The sequence below is a fragment of the Ranitomeya imitator genome, chromosome 4 (assembly GCF_032444005.1).
Source record: "Ranitomeya imitator isolate aRanImi1 chromosome 4, aRanImi1.pri, whole genome shotgun sequence".
NCBI lineage: Eukaryota > Metazoa > Chordata > Amphibia > Anura > Dendrobatidae > Ranitomeya > Ranitomeya imitator.
The window spans coordinates 379,979,289-380,001,456 of NC_091285.1; the positions used below are offsets into that span (position 1 = coordinate 379,979,289).

A 22,168-nucleotide genomic window follows, 5' to 3' on the forward strand; every position below is an offset into this window, starting at 1 on the left:
TTCACTGATATGCGTGTTCTGGTATGGCCGTTTCTGTTTTTTCCCATGACTCCATTAGAAATGAATAGAAGGAGCTGAGCACGTGCAAATGTATCATATGGATTTGCCAGAAATTTCTAAAATGTTAATATCCCTCCAAAAATGTGCAAGTTCTACAAAACTGTAGTGGTGTAGAAGCCACAAATATATTAGGTTTTTAGTCACCAGAAATAATCACTATGATTCTCTTCTCTATCTTGCCTCCTGGATATGTGAAGAATGGCCAAGAAGAGGAATCTATCAGTAAACGGGATGGACTAGTTTCTGGCAGGGAGGCCTTATCAGGTAAGACAAAGTAATTGCTTGCTATCTGCTTTTTCCTCTGCTATTTGTTGAATGTGGGATTGGCTCAGTTACTGATAATTTAAAAGTAGTCTATATCTCAATTCAACTGAAAGCGACATGTATATGACAGGTGACATACAACAGGCCTTGACAAGCCAATTACATCATACAAGTGCTGTCATTCATAGCTCAACTAAAGTGATATGAGTTAACTTATTTAATTGAACTAGCATCCCACAACAGTGTATAGAGGTGTGAGAAAGCCCCAGTGCCCACCAGTTCGCTCTATGAAGAGTAAATATATCTATATATATAATTGTCTAAGGGTTTTTCCGTCTGTCTGTCTGTCTGTCTGTCCTGGAAATCCCACGTCTCTGATTGGTCGAGGCCGCTAGGCCTCGACCAATCAGAGACCGGCACAGCATCGACATAGAAATCCCGCGTCTCTGATTGGTCGAGGCCGCCAGGCCTCGACCAATCAGCAACGGGCACAGCGACGATGATGTCATAAAGGACGTAGACATCCCGCGCCTCTGATTGGTCGAGGCCACCAGGCCTCGACCAATCAGCAATGGGCACAGCGACGATGATGTCATAAAGGACGTAGACATCTCACGTTTCTGATTCAGCGACGGGCACAGTATCGACGTAGATGTCATAATGGCTGCCATGGCGACGATGATGTCATAAAGGTTGCCTCGACCAATCAGCGACGGGCACAGTCTGCCGCGAATTCTGGAATCATCATTGTCCATATACTACGGGGACATGCATACTCTAGAATACCCGATGCGTTAGAATCGGGCCACAATCTAGTATACTATAGTTACCTGAATTCTGCACATTTAATGATCAAATATCTACACACTATACATGTGATATTCATTATGGTGCCTGCTTCCTCTGGTTCCGAGTTTGCTGCTGAGTGGCACCTCACGTTCATTGCAGGCAATGCAGGGCAACAATGCCGTGGTCTTGTGTACATCTTTAGCAGTTGTTGTGCTGTTCTGCCTAACTTGAGGGCTAACTTCTGGTTTGTGCTGACTAATGCAATTAGCTCTGGGCAGGGTTGCTGGATATTTTAGCTACTGAACTCTTATTCCCCTTTGCCAGTTAATACTACTGCTTGACCTGGTAGACACCTTTGATCCTAGCTCATGGTTTATTAGTGGTTTTTTTTTGTTATAAACCACAAATCGAGGCCCTTGTATAAGTCCAGATACATGTACTGTGGTTAAAAATTGAAGGCCTGGTCACCCCCTGAGATTTTGTAGATGGTATGGCTAGCACTAGACCTGTCAGTGAAAGCCCTATTAAGAACTGCCAGGTTACTACACACAGAACTTTCGTGACAGTATAACTGGTCGCCCCAAAAAACATGGATCACCTCCAAATGGTGGTTAATTAAATGCAGTGCCTGGCGCAGTTAATTCAGGACCTTGCGGAATGGACTCATTAATGGAGCATTATGAAACCGAATTTACTTTTTTTTTACCTTTAGGAAACGTTGTCAGCTGTACTTCAGGCTCTGCCTCCATTCCACTGTATCTGAGAGCAGGGGCAGACACTAACAACTTTGGGCCCCTGTGTAAGAAATGGCCCCTGTAACCGCACATACAGCTGAAATAGTTGCCAATGGTAGCGGGCCCCCTCCTCCCCTGGACCCTCGTGCAGCTACACTGGCGATATGTGCCCCCCAGTCTGAGAGTGAGTAGGTGGAATTCATCATTTCATTTTTTTACTGAAAGCTGGAACCCCAGTTTTGGCTTTCTTTCTACCCCTGGTGCTCTTAAACTCTCCTCAGTTGATTCATTTGTTGAGGGCCTTGGGCTCCTGTATGATTATTTTGATTGAGTAGTGTTTGCAGAAAGTAAATTAACAGTCCTACACCAAGAGTGACATATGCTAAGGAGTACTGTACTGAATTCTAGCACTGGGCCATAGACTCACAGAGGAATGACTAGGCCCTTCACCTTAAGTTTATACTGAACTTACTAACAAAGTGAATATAAGTACAGGTTCTATTTAGAGACTTAGGGTACCGTCACACTAAAACGACGCTGCAGCGATATGACAACGATGTCGATCGCTGCAGCGTCGCTGTTTGGTCGCTGGAGAGCTGTCACACAGACAGCTCTCCAGCGACCAACGATCCCGAAGTCCCCGGTAACCAGGGTAAACATCGGGTTACTAAGCGCAGGGCCGCGCTTACTAACCCGATGTTTACCCTGGTTACCAGCGTAAACGTAAAAAAAAAAAAACACTACATACTTACATTCCTGTCGCATCCCTCGGCGCTGTGCTTCTCTGCACTGACAGTGAGCGCCGGACAGCCGGAAAGCAGAGCGGTGACATCACCGCTGTACTTTACGACTGGCCGGCGCTCACCAGTCAGTGCGGGAAGCTGAAGGCGAGGGACATGACCAGACACCGGGAATGTAAGTATTTAGTGTTTGTTTTCTTTACATTTACACTGGTAACCAGGGTGTTTACCCTGGTTACCAGTGAAGACATCGCTGAATCGGCGTCACACACGCTGATTCAGCGATGTCAGTGGGAGATCCAGCGACGAAATAAAGTTTCAAACGATCTGCTACGATGTACGATTCTCAGCGGGGTCCCTGATCGCAGTAGCGTGTCAGACACAGCGAGATCGTAAGGATATCGCTGGAACGTCACGGATCGTGCCGTCCTAGCGACCAAAGTGCCACTGTGTGATGGTACCCTAACATGAAGCATTCTAGTCCCTCACAGTCCATCTTGATAAATGGTTGCATAAATGCAGACAATAACGCACTGCTGACTCTGCACCTCTACTTAAGACTTATGAACCTACTACACTGACTAAGGAGCCCATGCATTTTGGGGTCATTTGTAACCATAATCAAGGGGTAAGGCAACATAACCTTAATCTTTGTCGCCATGAAGTGTCAGGACATCAGATGCATGCGCCCTAGGCATACAGGTATTTTTTATTAGGCTATGTGCCCACGTTGCAGATTTTTCCTCATCAAAACCATACACCCTTGCAAGGGAAAATGCATGTGGATTTTGATGCATTTCTTATGCGTTTTTGACCCGTTTTTTCATGCGTTTTTTCAAGCGTTTTTAAAGCGTTTTTGAACACAAATAAAGTTGAGACAAAAAAAGAGGCTCCTATGAGGTCATTTCCTAGTCCAACCCCCCAATCAGCCTGAACAGCAGAGAAGATCTGATGCCAAACCACAAGTGATCAAGGCCCATTTTTCTTGCACAATTATTGAAACCCAAAAAAAGGTTAATAAAAAAATACTTTGATTTCAATTTTAAATCTTGTCTCCATGAGTTTTGACTGACACTTTTTCTGATCCCATTTTCCATCGACAGTACTCAAACTCTAATTAAGTATATACTCCCATTATTTTTTCAAAATAACCACAGACACAGTTTCCCAAATAAACTTTTTTTTAAAGATTATATATGTAACAAACATATATCCCAAAAGTTAGCTAAACTGATTTATTATCAAAACAATTGGACAAACATTGTCCAAACTTTTTGTCCTTCAAAAAATGGACAGGATAATGACTAGTGATGAGCGAATATACTCGTTACTCGAGATTTACCAAGCACGCTGGGGTGTCCTCCGAGTATTTTTTTTAGTGCTCGGAGATTTAGTTTTCATCGCTGCAGCTGAATGATTTACATCAACAGACATGAGCAGAACGTTGGCTGCTGACATACAGGTCCTTCTCAAAAAATTAGCATATAGTGTTAAATTTCATTATTTACCATAATGTAATGATTACAATGAAACTTTCATATATTATAGATTCATTATCCACCAACTGAAATTTGTCAGGTCTTTTATTGTTTTAATACTGATGATTTTGGCATACAACTCCTGATAACCCAAAAAACCTGTCTCAATAAATTAGCATATTTCACCCATCCAATCAAATAAAAGTGTTTTTTAATAACAAACAAAAAAACCAACAAATAATAATGTTCAGTTATGCACTCAATACTTGGTCGGGAATCCTTTGGCAGAAATGACTGCTTCAATGCGGCGTGGCATGGAGGCAATCAGCCTGTGACACTGCTGAGATGTTATGGAGGCCCAGGATGCTTCAATAGCGGCCTTAAGCTCATCCAGAGTGTTGGGTCTTGCGTCTCTCAACTTTCTCTTCACAATATCCCACAGATTCTCTATGGGGTTCAGGTCAGGAGAGTTGGCAGGCCAATTGAGCACAGTAATACCATGGTCAGTAAACCATTTACCAGTGGTTTTGGCACTGTGAGCAGGTGCCAGGTCGTGCTGAAAAATGAAATCTTCATCTCCATAAAGCATTTCAGCCGATGGAAGCATGAAGTGCTCCAAAATCTCCTGATAGCTAGCTGCATTGACCCTGCCCTTGATAAAACACAGTGGACCAACACCAGCAGCTGACATGGCACCCCACACCATCACTGACTGTGGGTACTTGACACTGGACTTCAGGCATTTTGGCATTTCCTTCTCCCCAGTCTTCCTCCACACTCTGGCACCTTGATTTCCGAATGACATGCAAAATTTGCTTTCATCAGAAAAAAGTACTTGGGACCACTTAGCAACAGTCCAGTGCTGCTTCTCTGTAGCTCAAAAGTGGCTTTACCTGGGGAATGCGGCACCTGTAGCCCATTTCCTGCACACGCCTGTGCACGGTGGCTCTGGATGTTTCCACACCAGACTCAGTCCACTGTTTCCTCAGGTTCCCCAAGGTCTGGAATCGGTCCTTCTCCACAATCTTCCTCAGGGTCCGGTCTCCTCTTCTCGTTGTACAGCGTTTTCTGCCACATTGTTTCCTTCCAACAGACTTACCATTGAGGTGCCTTGATACAGCACTCTGGGAACAGCCTATTTGTTGAGAAATTTCTTTCTGGGTCTTACCCTCTTGCTTGAGGGTGTCAATGATGGCCTTCTTGACATCTGTCAGGTCGCTAGTCTTACCCATGATGGGGGTTTTGAGTAATGAACCAGGCAGGGAGTTTATAAAAGCCTCAGGTATCTTTTGCATGTGTTTAGAGTTAATTAGTTGATTCAGAAGATTAGGGTAATAGGTCGTTTAGAGAACCTTTTCTTGATATGCTAATTTATTGAGACAGGTTTTTTGGGTTATCAGGAGTTGTATGCCAAAATCATCAGTATTAAAACAATAAAAGACCTGACAAATTTCAGTTGGTGGATAATGAATCTATAATATATGAAAGTTTAATTGTAATCATTACATTATGGTAAATAATGAAATTTAACACTATATGCTAATTTTTTGAGAAGGACCTGTATATATGTTCTGCCTGTCCTGCAGCATGGACCTTAGGCAGCCGGCTACCAATGAGCCGAATTTGTCCATCTTATCTTTTGGAGAAGAATTATCAATCAGATTGAGGGTTCGACTAGTGAGTGTTTCAATCACACTAGTCGAAGCGAAGCCTCATTCTTTTTTCCCTTCTTGGGTGCCACCCTTCTCAATGACACGGGATAGGAAGAGCGAGCCCCCATCCCAGTGGGCCTTGACATGCCACCAGCAGAGCTAGATGCAGTGCCAGAGTCAGGAGCAGCCTCAGTAGACCCTAACGCCACATCCACAGCAGACAACGAACTTCCATCCACACAGGAGGATGCCAAACCAGCTTCAGACATTGTGGAAGAAGGCCTGGCTTCCAGAGGATCTGGCGAGGAATACAAAGGAAAGTCCTCTAACTCCTCGCCTAAACCATGCTCCGGGCTGTTGCCATCATGGGTCCTTGGAGTTTGGGCCCTTATATTGCCTTCAGTCCTGTAGAAAAAAAAAGCCATGTTAATAAAAGACTATTGGAAAAACTGGAGATTAAAAAAACCCGATATGATATGACACATGGTTTACATACAGTAAACCACGTCATATCAAAACTATTTTTTTATGTATTTAATAAATTTATATAATAAAGTTGTGACACACATATTACACACATGTAACACACAGATTATGAATATAAGAGTACCAATATTAGTATTAATATATCATGTGTGCATGTTTGGACTAAAAAATAGGGACAACTGTCAACAGAAATCCTAATGCTCCACAAAGAAACACAGTCCATAAATCCCATAAAATATACCTTTATTAAATATATAAATTTACCCCAATGGGTAAATAGGGCAAACAAGGGGTTGGCTCAGGTCTCCCACCGGTCAGCAAACATCAGGTAAATGCCCTCCTTATACATTCTATGCTGGTACTTGGCTGGTACTTAGTGTTTTCTATGCTGCATGTGCACTTGCACCTTATTGTTCATATACTCTTTTGGCCGTATTGGAGTTACCAGTGTCCTGTTATGTGTGTTTGTCCTATTTACCCATTGGGGTATATATTATTATACATGATGTGCTGATACGGTGGGTAGTATCCTGTAGCCCTGTTTACTGCCGTACAGTTCTCTCACTAGCCCCCACTTGTCCCGATGTATCTTTTCCTTTGTGCATTTTAAAATTTATATATTTAATAAAGGTATATTTTATGGGATTTATGGACTGTGTTTCTTTGTGGAGCATTAGGATTTAATAAATTTAGTAACTTGTGTTAGGAAACATTTGGAACCCTAGGGGTTAAATTAAAGACTATAATTGTGGAAAAAAATTGAGTGGGTTCTCGCGCAGTTTTCTCCACCAGAGAGGAAAAGCAAGTGAGTTAGGGCAGATATTAATAGCCTAGAGAAGGACCATTGTTTTTGTACCCCCTGTCTAAAAACATCTGCCCCCAGCCACCCCAGAAAAGGCGCATCTATAAGAGTGTTTCTCGGGGCAGGATTGGATAAGGTATTCCGGACCGCCACAATAGAAGCATGCTCCTTCTGCACTACGAACCTCCTGATGACGCTAAAGGTACCGTCACACTTTAGCGACGCTGCAGCGATACCGACAACGATCCGGATCGCTGCAGCGTCGCTGTTTGGTCTCTGGAGAGCTTCTCTGCTCTGACTGTGAGCACAGCGGCCGGAAAGCACAGCGGTGACGTCACCGCTCTGCTTTCCGGCTGCCCGCCGCTCACAGCCAGAGCAGAGAAGCAGAGCGCCGGGGACAGACAGCGGTAGGTAAGTATGTAGCGTTTGTTTTATTTACTTTAACGATGGTAACCAGGGTAAACATCGGGTTACTAAGCGCGGCCCTGCGCTTAGTAACCCGATGTTTACCCTGATTACCAGCGAAGACATCGCTGAATCGGCGTCACACACGCCGATTCAGCGATGTCAGCGGGACCTCAACGATCAAAAAATGGCCCAGGCCATTCCGACACGACCAGCGATCTCACAGCAGGGGCCTGATCGCTGGTACGTGTCACACATAGCGAGATCGCTACTGAGATCGCTGTTGCGTCACAAAACTTGTGACTCAGCAGCGATCTCGCTAGCGATCTCGCTATGTGTGACGGGGCCTTTAGCCATCTTCATCTCGTCAATCTGCATAGACTATAGAAGACGTGCCAAAGTGGAGACTTGCTGAGTGATCGGCCTTTGGAATTTTGGAGCTAGGCGCACAGATCTTTCGCAGGTCAACTCTTTGGAGTGCTTCTGAAACTTCCAAGTAACTTTTTAGCTTAACCCTTTTGCACCAGATTCTGTTTTCACCGTCATAATCATGCCCATTTTTTCAGTTCTGACTAGTGTCTCTTTATGAGGTAACAACTCTGGAACTCTCCAACATATCCCAGTGATTCTGAGATGTTTTTTCGTGGCATATTGTACTTCATGATAGCGGTAAAATTTCTTCAATATAACTTGCGTTTATTTGTGAAAATATCGGAAATTTGCCTAAAATATTTGCAATTTTCAAGTTATTATAATTTTTATACCATTAAACCGGAGAGTTATGTCACACAAAATAGTTAATAAATAACATTTATCAAATGTCTACTTTACATCAGCACAATTTTTGAAACATAATTTTTTTGTTATTGTTTTTGTAATTAGAAGGGTTAAAATTTGATCAGCAATTTCTAGTTTTTCCATAAAATTTGCAAAACCATTTTTTCATGGACCACATCACATTTGAAGTGACTTGAGGGGCCTAAATGACAGAAAATAACCAAAGGTGACACTATTATAATAACTGCACTCCTCAAGGTGCTCAAAACCACATTCAAGAAGTTTCAGGTGCTTCACAGGAATTATTGGAATATGGAAGAAAAAATGAATGAAAAAATTTTACTTTAGCCCCAAATTTTTCATTTTCACAAGGGTAACATGGGAAACGTGATTTCTCCTAAGTACGCCAATAACCCTTATATGGTGGAGAGCTACTATTTGGGCGCACGGCAGGGCTCAGAAGGGAAGGAGCACCATTTGACTTTTGGAATACAAAATTGGCTGGAATCAATAGCAAATGCCATGTCGCATTTGGAGAGTCCCTGAGGTGCCTAAACAGTGGAAACCCCCTACAAATTACCCCATTTTTGGAAACTAAACCCCTCAATGAATTTACCTAGATGTGTGGTGAACATCTTGAACCCTTAGAGACTTCACAGAATATTATAATGTTGAGCCGTGAAAATAAAAAAATCAATTTCTCCAACAAATATGTTGTTTTAGCCCCAACTTTTTTATTTTTACAAGGGTAAATGGAGAAAATGAATGCCAAAATTTGTTGTGCAATTTTTCCTGAGTACACCAATACCCCATATTTGTTGGAAAATAACTGCTTGGGCACATGGCAGGGCTCGGAAGGGAAGGACCGCTATTTTGGCTGGAATAGGTTGCAGACACCATGTCACAATTGAAGTGCTCGTGACATGCCAAAACAGCAGAAACCCCCACAAGTGACCCTATTTTGTAAACTACACCTCTCAAGGAATTTATCTAGGGTAGTAGTGAGTATTTTTAGCCTTTAGGCAATTCACAAACTTGTATAACATTGGGCTGAGTCAAAGAAATATTACTATTTTTTCCACTAAAATGTTGCTTTCACCCCAAGTTTGCAATTTTCAAAAGGAGTATTAAGGAAAAATGAACAGTACAATGCACAACACAGTGCAAAGCTCATAAGGGAAGGAGTGCCAAATTACAGTGTAGATTTTGCTGTACTGGATTGAGGGTGCCATGTCCCATTGGCAGACCTATTGGACTTCTAGAACAGCAGAAACATCCATAAGTGACCCAATTTTATAAACTACACATCTCAATGAATTCATCTAGGGGTGCAGTGATCATATTGATGCCACAGGTGTGTCACAGACTTTCATACTGTTGGGCAGTGAAGAAAAAATAATTACATTTTTACCACAAAAAAATGTTTTGGCCCCAGATTTTACATTTTCACATGGGAAAATGAGTAAAAATGGTGCCAAAATGTGTCACACAATTTCTGCTGAATGTGGCAATATCCCATATGTGGACATACAATACTGCTTAGCCACACAGCAAGACTCAGGAGGGAAGGAGAGCTATATGACATGGAGAACATATTATATTGGAATAGTTTACGGACTCCATATATACAACCCCTAAGTGCCAGAAGAGGAGATTCCCCCCTCAAGTGACCCCATTTTGGAAATTAACCCTCTGGGTATTTATCTACAGGTCTAGTGAACATTTTGACTCCGTGGATGTTTTCCAGAAACAAGCAGCAGTGGATGTTGCGGAGTGAAAATTGCAAACTGCCATTGTAGTGACCAGTATGTTGCAGTGACCAGTACATTGTAGTGATCAGTACATTATGTCCAGCTCATGCTCTCGAGACATGCACCCGTAAATTAGGTGGGCTCTCATCCCTACAGAAATGCCAGACATGGGGTTTAGGCACACTGTGGGTCTCAGGCTTTTTCAGAGCCTGAGTACTACCAGTGACGTGGAAGTCCCCTACATTTCTGATGACGGATCTGAGTGGGTGCTTTTTTGTGGATTAAGTTGAAGCTTTTATTGGAAACATTTAACGTAACATTTGGGATCATATTTATGCGGCGCTCTATACTGAGCACTTATATTGGCATTTCCATCTAAATCTCCAAGAGACGTGATTCAGATGAAACCCCCGAGGGATTCATTCACTATAATGAGGCAGCAGAGTTACTTTGGACTCCGTCTGGTCTCTGTTCAGTGGTGTCCTTCTTTTCAAACATGCACAAAACAGTGGCTGACTGTGCTTTTATCCACGCCTAAAAAGACGGATACCATCAGATCATAGGTCAGACGGTGTCCAGTGTCTTCATTTGTCTCATTAAAGAGAATCTTCTGACAAGAGTTCTGTCTAAATCACGTATTTCAGAGATTTACATGGAACCCCGGTGTAAGTGCTCAGCGTAAAGTGCAGGATAAATGTGAGCCGAGTCTTGGTGCGATCTTTGGGAGGCAGAATGAACAATATAACACCAGGTGAAGAATTGGTTTTATTTATCTTTTACTCTGTTCCTCATGCGGTATAAGTGATTAGACGACATTATTCTTCGGGGAAGTGCAATTACAGATTTATATCACTTTTTTATGTTTGCCTGCTGTCACACACTAAAAAATGCTTTTTTTTTTTTACAAAAACAAATTTTGGCATCACATATTTTGAGAACTATAATTTGTTCATATTTCTGCGAGTTGACGTTTTATTTTACCATTTTCGAGCACATGACATTTTTTGATCGCTTTCTATTCAGATTTTTGTGAGGCAGAATGAACAAAAACCAGCAACTTATGATATGTTTTTTGAGTTTTTTTTATACCGTTACATGTGTGGTATAGCTGATAAGGCATCTTTATTCTTTTGGTCAGTACGATTACAGCGTTAACACATTTATATAGCTTTTTTATTTTTTACCGCTTTTACGCTTTATAGAAAAGATAATTGTTTTTGCATCACTTTATTCTGAAAGCAATAACTTTTACTTTTCCACTGACGGAGCTGTATGGCGGCTTGTTTTTTTGTAGGACAAGATGACGTTTTCATCGGTACCATTTTTATTTCCATTTGACTATTTAATCGCGTCTTATTCCACCTTTTGATGGTGGTATGATGATAAAGCATCTCTCTTTGTTCAGTTTTTAATTTTTTTACAGTATGCACAAAAGCAGTTAACTAGTGTGACAGTTTTATAGGTCGAGCTGTTCCGGACGCGGCAATACAAAAATTTTGTACCTTTTATGTTTTTATTTGCATTTATTGATTTATTTCTTTTCTTCTTTTTTTTCATTTATTTTGTGATTTTTTTAAATAGTTATAAAAAAAGTTTTTTTTTTTTTTTAACTTTTTTACTTTTTTACTTAGTTCCCGCATGAGACTTCAATTTAGATTTTTCTGATCACTGGTCTCATACATTGCAAAAAACACATGTATTGCTATGCATGAGACCGATCAGTTTTACACTGGCAAATCATGTTTGACCCTGCTGCTGGCTGAGTCTAACAAGCCTACATAGCTGGCAGATCCGGAGGTCATCATGTGATCTCTGGCTGCCATGACAACGTTTGGCTCCCCCGTAATGTGATCACATTTCATCACAGGGGAGAGCGTTGGAGAGGTGAGTGAAGGAGTTCTCTCACTATATTCTAAATACCATGATCGTGGCATCTAGAAGATAGCAATTGGTAAACATCATTGGGACCTGTTCCAATTAGGTCCCTATGATGTGACCTGTCAGAGCTATTTCTCTGCACTGCCATCACAGTGTTTGCAGGACCCCGGAGGTCCTGTGAGACCACTGACCATAGAGAAACGTTGGCACTGCAAAAAGCTCTGCAAGCTATGACGTTTATCTACATTGGACGGTTGGGAAGCGGTTAAGCTGTCATGTGAGTACATGATGAATAATACTATTTCTGGCCATTTTAGGACTTCCAGCCTGCATTTTTTTAATCAGCTTTTCCATCCATAGAAGGAGCATCAGTAGTTATTTTTGCATGCACTGCTTTTTTCTTTTTCCAGTAGCATTTAGAGATATGATATACATCAACCATATGACCATAGGAAATACTAAATTAGAGAGCATTGAAATCTTTGTTAAAGACTTCTAGGTATGATGTGCACTCATTGTCATTGTACTAGAAAGGAAAGGAGGTGAGCTATAACTATTACCTTTTGTGAACATGTCATGTTGGGTTATCAATAGATATAGAGGTGATACCTGTCTTTGTAAACCTGCCTTTGATGATAATGGGATGACCACTATAGAGTAATCTGTAGAGAACACGAAGTTTCAGCTTATTATGATGCTCACAGTAGAAAACTGAACGATTTCCAGATTTTTTTTTATTTAGATAGTAAAATGTATAATGTAAATATTTCTAAAAGTTGTTAAACATATGTTCAACATAAAAGCTTGATTATAACAGCAGGTCATTTTTCAGAAGACACGTTCCTTATAAGTGTACGTAATCAGGTGTTGTAAAAAAACTATTTCCATTAGAATGAATATCTTCCACAAACACTGTGTACTGTAAGTAATGATCACAGAGATTATATAATCTAGTTCCAGTACACACATACCCTTAGATGACTGTTTTCTGAGTCCATCTGAACAGTGCTAACATTTGCATTGAAAACAAATCAGTTGTTATTTTGGATTTTATACTGCAAGACATAATACAGTAAATGATGCTGGGCACGGAATTAGGAGTTCATCTTCACCTAACCAAGACTTGAATGCATTGAAACCTGGAAGCACTCTGTATATTTTATTTTGTGTTAATACTTATAAGGCATTCATATCTTTTTTGTTCCTTTATTCATAGAACCTGGGACAAAGGCAAATTACTTTCTCATTTGTATAATCAATATATCTCCCAAATAGTTATATAACTTCTTAAACAGTTATAAAACTAAAAAAACATAAAAGCGTTTTACAGATATTAGACATGAAAAACAAATTAACCCTTTAGCGACAGCCAATTTCGTATTTAATGACCGAGCCAATTTTTACAATTCTGACCACTGTCACTTTATAAGGTTATCTGGAACGCTTTAAGGATCCCGCTGATTCTGAGATTGTTTTTTTCGTGACATATTGTACTTCATGTTAATGGTAACATTTCTTCGATATTACTTGCGGTTATTTGTGAAAAAAACGGAAATATGGCGAAAATGTTTTGCAATTTTCAAACTTTGAATTTTTATGCCCTTAAATCAGAGAGATATGTCACACAAAATAATTAATAAATAACATTTCCCACATGTCTACTTTACATCAGCACAATTTTGGAAACAATTTTTTTTTTTGTTAGGAAGTTATAAGGGTTAAAACCATTTTTTTAGGGACCACCTACCATTTAAAGTCACTTTGAGGGGTGTACATGACAGAAAATACCCAAACTTGACACCATTCTACAAGCTACACCCCTCAAGGTGCTCAAAACCACATTCAAGAAGTTTATTAACCCTTGACGTGCTTCACAGCAACTGAAACAATGTGGAAGGAAAAAATGAACATTTAACTTTTTTTTTTGCAAACATTTTACTTCAGAACCAATTTTTTTTTTATTTTCACAAGGGTAAAAAGATAAAATAAACCACAAAATTTGTGCAATTTCTCCTGAATACACTGATACCCCATATGTGGGGGTAAACCACTGTTTGGGCGCATGGCAGGGCTTGGAAGAGAAGGAGCGCCGTTTGACTTTTTCAATGCAGAATTGGCAGGAATTCAGATCGGACACCATGTCGCGTTTGGAGAGCCCCTGATGTGCCTAAACAGTAGAAACCCCCACAAGTGACACCATTTTGGAAACTAGACCCTTTAAGAAACTTGTCTACATGTGTGGTGAGCACTTTAAACCCCCAGGTGATTCACAGAAGTTTATAACGTAGAGCCATGAAAATAAAAAATCACATTTTTTCTACAAAAATGATCTTTTCGCCCCCAAATTTTTATTTTCACAAGGGTAACAGGAGAAATTAGACCCCAAAAGTTGTTGTGCAATTTGTCCTGAGTACGCCAATACTCTATATGCGGGGGTAAACCACAGTTTGGGCGCACGGCAGAGCTTGGAAGAGAAGGAGTTCCGTTTGACTTTTTCAATGCAGAATTGGCTGGAATTGATATAGGACGCCATGTTGCGTTTGGAGAGCCCCTGATGTGACTAAACAATGGAAACCCCCACAAGTGACCCCATTTGGGAAACTAAACCCATTCAGGAACTTATCTAGATGTGTGGTGACTGGTGAGCACTTTGAACCCCCAAGTGCTTCACAGAAATTTATAATGCAGAGCCGTGAAAATAAAAAAATCCTTTTTTTCCTCAAAAATGATTTTTTAGCTCGCAATTTGTTATTTTCTCAAGGGTAACAGTAGAAATTTGACCCCAAAAATTGTTGTCCAGTTTGTCCTGAGTACGCTAATACCCCATATGTGGGGGGGACCACTGTTTGGGCACACATCGGGGCTCGGAAGGGAAATAGTGACGTTTTAAAATGCCGACTTTGATGGAATGGTCTGTGGGCGTCATGTTGCATTTGCAGAGCTCCTGATGTACCTAAACAGTAGAAACCCCCCACAAGTGTCCCCATTTTGGAAACTAGACCCCCCAAAGACCTTATCTAGATGTGAGGTGAGCACTATGAACCCCCAACTGCTTCACAGAAGTTTATAATGTAGAGCCATGAAAATAAAAAAACATATTTTTTTCCACAAAAATGATCTTTTCACCCCCAGATTTTTACTTTCACAAGGGTAACAGGAGAAATTGGACCCAAAAATCTATTGTGCAATTTATCCTGAGTACGCTAATACCTCATATGTGGGGGGGGGGACCACTGTTTGGGCGCATGGCAGAGCTCGGAAGGGAAGGCGCACCGTTTTGGAATGCAGACTTTGATAATATGGTCTGCGGGCGTTATGCTACATTTGCTGAGCCCCTGATGTGCCTAAACAGTAGAAACCCCCCACATGTGACCCCATTTTGGAAACTAGACCCCCCAAGGAACTTATCTAGATGTGTGCTGAGCACTTTGAACCCCCAAGTGCTTCACAGATGTTTATAATGCAGAGTCGTGAAAATATATATATATTTTTCCCACAAAAATGATTTTTTTATCCCCCAATTTTTTATTTTCCCAAGGGTAACAGGAGAAATTGGACCCCAAAATTTGTTGTCCAATTTGTTCTGAGTACACTGATACCCCATATGTGGGGGGACCACTGTTTGGGCACACATCAGGGCTCGGAAGGGAAGTAGTGACGTTTTAAAATGCAGACTTTGATGGAATGGTCTGCAGGTGTCATGTTGCATTTTCAGAGCCCCTGATGTACCTAAACAGTAGAAACTCCCCACAAGTGACCCTATTTGGAAACTAGACCCCCCCAAGGAACTTATCTAGATATGTGGTGAGCATTTTGAACGCCCATGTGCTTTACAGAAGTTTGAAGCAGAGCCATGAAAATAAAAAAATCATTTTTTCCCCACAAAAATGATTTTTTAGCCCCTAATTTTTTTTTTTGCAAGGGTAACAGGAGAAACTGGACTCCAAAAGTTGTTGTCCAATCAGTCCAGGGCATGCTGATACACCATTTGTGGGGGGTAAACCACTGTTTGGGCACACTGCAGAGCTCAGAAGGGAGGGAGCACCAATTGACTCTTTGAACGCAAAATTGGCTGTCGCGTTTGGAGACCCCCTGATGTACCTAAACAGTTGAAACCCCCCAATTCTAACTCCAACCATAACCCCAACACACCCCTACTGCTAATCCCAACCCAATCCATAACCCTAATTAAAACCCTAACCCCAAAACACCCTTAACCCTAATCCCAACCCTAATCAAATCCCTAAGCCCAACACACCCCTTATCATAATCTCAACCCTATCCTCAAACCTAACCCTAACCCCAAACCTAATCCCAAACCTAATCTTAACCCTAATCCCAAACCTAACCCTAATCCCAAACGTAACCCTGATGCCAACCTTAACCCTAATCCCAACCCTAACCCTAATCCCAACTCTAACCCTAACTTTAGCACCAACCCTAACCCTAACTTTAGCCCTAACCCTAACTTTAGCCCCAACCCTAACCCTAACTTTAGCACCATCCCTAACCCTAACTTTAGCACCAACCCTAACCCTTGCCCTAACCATAACTTTAGCCCCAACCCTAACTTTAGCCCTAACCCTAACTTTAGCCCCAACCCTAACCCTAGCCCTAACCCTAGCCCCAACCCTATCCCTAATTGGAAAATAGAAATACATACATTTTTTTATTTTATCATTTTTTCCTAACTAAGGGGATGATAAAGGGAGGGGGGGTTATTTACTATTTTTTTTATTTTGATCACCGTGATAGGATCTCACAGTGACCAAAATAAAACAAGAAGAAGAATCTTCCTCTGCCGGCCGGCACATTACGGTGGGCGCACTGCGCATGCGCCCGCCATTTTCTTCCCAGAGGAAGAAGCCGGCTGCCAGGAGGTGATGCAGGAGGACCCAGGGACACCGGTAAGTAGGATAGGGTCCCCGAATCCCCCTATTTCTCTGTCCTCTGATGTGCGATCACATCAGAGGACAGAGAATGACACGCCGCTTTTTTTGTTTTTGCGTTCACCTGTAAACGGTTAATTACCGGCGATCGCAAAACAGGGGTCGGTAAAAACCGACCCTGATCATGTTCTTTGGGGTCTCGGCTACCCCCGGCAGCCAAGACCCCAAAGATCACCGGGTGCCGGCCGGCAGGCGTACTGCGCATGCACCTGCCATTTTTTCCCAGGAAAAAGATGGTGGCGCCCATCGGGAGCCACAAGGAGCATCGGGGGAGATGGGTGAGTATCGGGGGCTATCGGAGACCCAATTTCTCTGTCCTCTGATGTGCGATCACATCGGAGGACAGATAAATTAAATGGGAAATCGTGTTTTGGGGGGGGTTTTTGCGGCCGCCGGTAATTAACCGGGGATCGTAAAACCCCCTCGAATCATGTTCTCTGAGGTCTCTGCTACTCTCGGCAACCGAGACCCCAATGAAAATCCTACTCTGGGGGGCGCTATTCACTTTTTCCACCCTTAACTGCTGCCGTTAAAAGGCGTATCGGCGATCGTTAAGGGGTTAAGGCTCAATTTAAAAATTTTACCTGCATGCGGATTTGGACTGAATTTTCTCAGGCTAATTGCAAGAAATTATTTTAGCAGTCTACCATTTATACAGAACATGCTAAGTATTAATTGTATTCTAAATTTGTTGGATCACTATTCCTCTTGAGCCTATGCAAGCTCACCTGAGTGTATTTGTTCCTAATAGACACGTTTCGTGATGTCTTGTCTGTAATAGGTCTTTTTATTAAGTTAGCCACAAATTTACAAATTTGGGAATATTTTCTGAACCTTTGTAATGAAATAGTAAGAAAATCCCACAATAGGGTACTTTATTAACAAGGACTGGACGTTATTATTCAAAACGCCAATTGGCATGGATTTTTTGATTGATGAAAAGCACTGGCTGCATCATTGGGCCCAAGTTTAATGAGGCCAATGTGGGCAAAGATGCTTTTTTAACTGCCAATGAATGTTCATTCATCCGATTAACAATCTTTGATTGGGTCAATTTTGTCTTATGTGTATGGGGGCCTTTAGAACGCCCTAATCGCAAAAATTAACCTTCACATAGGGTAGGTTATATTTGTAATAGTGTTTCTTAAAGTAGATTGAAAACATGAAAAATAGCTCTTTATTGTAAATTTGTAAAGTGAGTTATCTCTTTTCCTCTCTCTCCCCCAGGCAAGGAATGTTTTGATTGATTATAAGCAGCCTCATTGGCAACTGTAAGACAGCTGATTTGTGGGAAGAGGTTCATCATCCGTGTAGGAGAGAGCTGATAGTGCAGAATGACAATTCATTTTCTTGGTTCTTCTAATAGAATCTGTGTCCCAAATGAAATGCATAATTCATTTAAAGCCTGCCGAGTGGAAACTATGAAGTTATCTTTCTCTCGGTCTTACAAAGAGAAGAGTGCGTTGTTTCATTTAATGAGAAATATTTAGTATTATTGTGTTGAAAGCCTTTATTCAATAGAGAATTTTGAAAAATTCTCTGGTTTGTTTTGAAGATTGTTGAATATTGCAGCAGCAAAGATACTATGGGCTCACCTGGTAAGGTGGATTCTCTATGATCTAGGTCTCTGTTAGCGGCACAGACCAGACGCAATAACACAGAAGAGCTGGATTTGCCAGATGACACGTAAAATTGCGAGGACCAGTACAGCTGGATATGCAGTATGGCAGATGGAGATGTGAATCAGGAAGCACAACATGCAGGAGGGCCAAATGTATGGCTGCACTGGAACAGTGGCAGCACCAAGATATCTGAGATGTGTTGGTTATCAGGAACGTGGCACAGCAGGGTTGAAGAAGCAACAGCACCAAAATAGCAAAGATGAGTTTGTAATCATGTAACTTGCTGCATCAGAATTGTAGGTGTGAGCAGTATCATTATAGGAGCTGAGTTCATAAAAGGTACCTAGTTGGAGCAGAGTTGTAAGTGTGTCTGAAGCATCTTCTGTCTGAAAAACTCCAAGGATTCACAGAAAAATACAAGAAGTCGTGTGTACATACCCTGACAGTCCCCATACCATTCAGACAGTGGTTAAGACCCCCATAGACATTAGACTAAATTTGGCAAACCCTCTGGCAACAGGTTCCGCTGACAGTCCAATATGTATGGGGGCTCTCTGACTGATGATTGTAAGGGGAGATAAAAAAAATAGCATGTCTGATTTTGGACTGTAGATCCTTTTGTTCTTTAAGTAATAAGCTGCTGCTAGAGATGTCTAACAGCGGCTCTCATAGAGAACACAGGAATGCTCGGCAGAGTGAGCAATCGTGTATATGGGAGAGCTGGGCGAGATAGCTGCCAGCCAAACGATCAGACAGCTGTCTACAGTGTATGGGGGCTTTAGTCAATTTTTTGATCAGTTGACAGACAGACTTTGAAACAATTGTATTTTTAGTCCAGCACATGAATCTTATAATGTTTCAGTATCAAGTCTGATAAATTAAAGATTACAACATCTGCATGACTACATCAACAGGTATACCATCAGTACAGTAATAAATCACCAGAACATCCGTCAGCACACCGCCAGAACCATTGTCAGTGCAGTAATAAATCACCAAACCACTGTCAGCACAGTAATACACCACCAGAACCATTGTCAGTGCAGTAATACATCACCAAACCACTGTCAGTACAGTAATACACCACCAGAACCATTGTCAGTGCAGTAATACATCACCAAACCACTGTCAGTACAGTAATACATCACCAGAACCACTGTCAATACAGTAATACATCACAAGAACCATAGTCAGTGCAGTAATACACCACCAGAACCATTGTCAGTTCAGTAAAACATTATCAGAACCACGGTCAATACAGTAATACATCACCAGAACCTCCATTAGTACCTTATTACATTGCCAATTTTAGTAAAGCAATCAAATGTCATATAAATCCCATATATAATTGTATTGCCTTAGCCTGCAACTCCCAGTATGTCCTTAACAATGGTAAGGAGATGTTTACAGTTGTTGTTACCAGCCATCATCAGACTGCAGACCATACAGGAACCACAGTACTGCTAGGTCCTATGCAGGAGCTTTATTAAACATTTAAGTAGTAACTTTAATTTTGGAAGATATCTTATGTTTTAGGTCCATTCATTACAGCACAGATTGGTGTGAGAATGAAGTTGGCTTAGTGTAAAAAAGAGGCATCATGGGGTGCGACCTTAGCCCCCCTCTGATTGCTCGAAAGGGTCACATAGTGTCAAGGGACTGTGGGCACCTACCCAATCCCTCCAACTAGGGGCTCCCTAGTATATCCCTTTTCCCCAGATTACCCCGGATGGTGGATACACCGGGGTCTCGTACCTAACTATGCTATGCTCAACACACAGGCTCTCCATGCATGTGTTGTAACTGTCACACCTCCCTTTTTTTTTCAGCCACACTCAAAGGGCACAAACATCAGTTTCATACAGTGCTATTGGTAGACAAATGTGAGGAAAGTAACTCAGATTGTTGTCTTATCTACTGACCCACAGTAGAACCTTTTATAATGGCACAGAAGCAGTCCGCCATGGGCCATGCATGAGGCATCAGGGTCTCGTCCAGCATTTACAGCTTGGAATGGAAGTTTCAATGAGGACCTGGTGGTTAAGGGAGCCATGTAAGCCTTCTTAGCTGGAAGCCCTGATACCTTATGCAACACTTCCAATTTTTTTTTTTCCAGCCATATTCAGATGGCACAAACATCAGTTTCATACACTAATATTGGTAGAAAAATGTAGGGAAAGTAACACAGGTAGTTGACTGAAAGCAAATGCAGGCCTGCCTATTTGGGAGCCCAACATACACAGGCAACCAACCAGATGGAGACCCAACTTGGATTCTCCACATTTCAAAACATTATCGTCACTCACCACTAAAGTGGCATCAATTTCTACAGAGTATAAACTGTATAATGGGCCTCTGACACACCTACTATAGGGAACCAAACAGATGGAGACCCAACTTGGAGTTTCCACATTTCAAAAAGTTGTTTGTAACATCATCAGCAGTAGCAATAGCAGGCAAAGAAGACACCACAAAGTTGGCACAGACTGCAATAATGTGAGATCAGTGCATGATACTAAGAACTACACCATCTCCTAGTCTGCCAAGTCTGCGACTGGGGTGCAAAAGTAATTGGTGATCCATATGGCTGTCTCATGAAAATGTAAACCGCCTAACTTTCATCAAAATGAAAAAGTCATGGATCTCTAATGACTTTTTCACCCCCAGTAACAGAGTTGGCAGACTAGGCAATGGTGTCTTCTGTGTATGCTGTTGCTAATACAAACAATTTTTTGAAATGTGGAGACTCCAAGTTGGGTCTCCATCTGGTGGGTTACTTGCAGTACACAGTGTGTCAGAGGCCTATTACCGTATATACCAAGTGTATAAGCTGAGTTTTTCTGCACATTTTTTGTGCTGAAAACGCCCCCCTCGGCTTATAAACGAGTCATGGTCCAGAAAGCCGGCGAGGGAGGGGGAGCGGGGAGTCGGCGGCTGTAGCACAGTGACAGCTGCAGCCGCCGGCTTCCAGAAAACATCAATACTCACCCTCCGTTGCTGCATCTCTGTCCCAGCATCTCTTTCCTGTTCCTGTGCTCAGTGGTCAGTTGGTATCGCTTATTAAGGTAATGAATATGCACGTGACTCCACTCCCTTAGGCGTAGAGTGCATACTCATGACCTAATGAGCGGTACCACATGACTGCTCCAGCACAGGAAGAAGCTGCTGCATCGGTACAATGGAGATGCAGGGACGTTCAGTGACGGCGAGAGGAGGGTGAGTGTGATGGGGAGGACTGGGGAGGACGATGAGCCATGCATACAGGGGGGAGGACGGGGGAGCCGAGCCATGCATACAAGATGGGATAGGGGGAGCCAATGCATACAACAGGGGGAGCCACATAGAGCAGGACAGGATGGGGGGAACTATACATACAGGGACAGGAATGAGGGGACAATACATAGTAACATAGTAACATAGTTAGTAAGGCCGAAAAAAGACATTTGTCCATCCAGTTCAGCCTATATTCCATCATAATAAATCCCCAGAACTATGTCCTTCTACAGAACCTAATAATTGTATAATACATACCCAGCTTATACTCGAGTCAATAAGCTTACCCAGTTTTCCGTGGCAAAATTAGGTGCCTCAGCTGATACTCGAGTCGGCTTATACTCAAGTATATATGGTATATTGTTTCTACTCTGTGCAAATTGATGCCACTTTAGTGGTGTGTAACAATATTTTTTTGAAATGTGGAGACTCCAAATTGGGTCTCCATCTGGTGGGTTGCATGTGTAAGTAGGGCTCCCCTACAGGCAGGCCTGCACTAACTTTCAGT

The 22,168-nt window shown here is 41.8% G+C and overlaps 1 long non-coding RNA gene across 1 annotated transcript in view; it reads left to right on the forward strand.

Moving 5' to 3' along the window:
• Positions 1–263: 263 nt before the first annotated feature.
• The window catches only part of LOC138674130 (uncharacterized), a 208,938-nt gene continuing 187,033 nt past the window's right edge, over positions 264–22,168 (forward strand). The window contains exon 1 of the long non-coding RNA XR_011320502.1: positions 264–324. This is a non-coding gene — a long non-coding RNA (uncharacterized lncRNA). The remainder of the gene's footprint in view (positions 325–22,168) is intronic.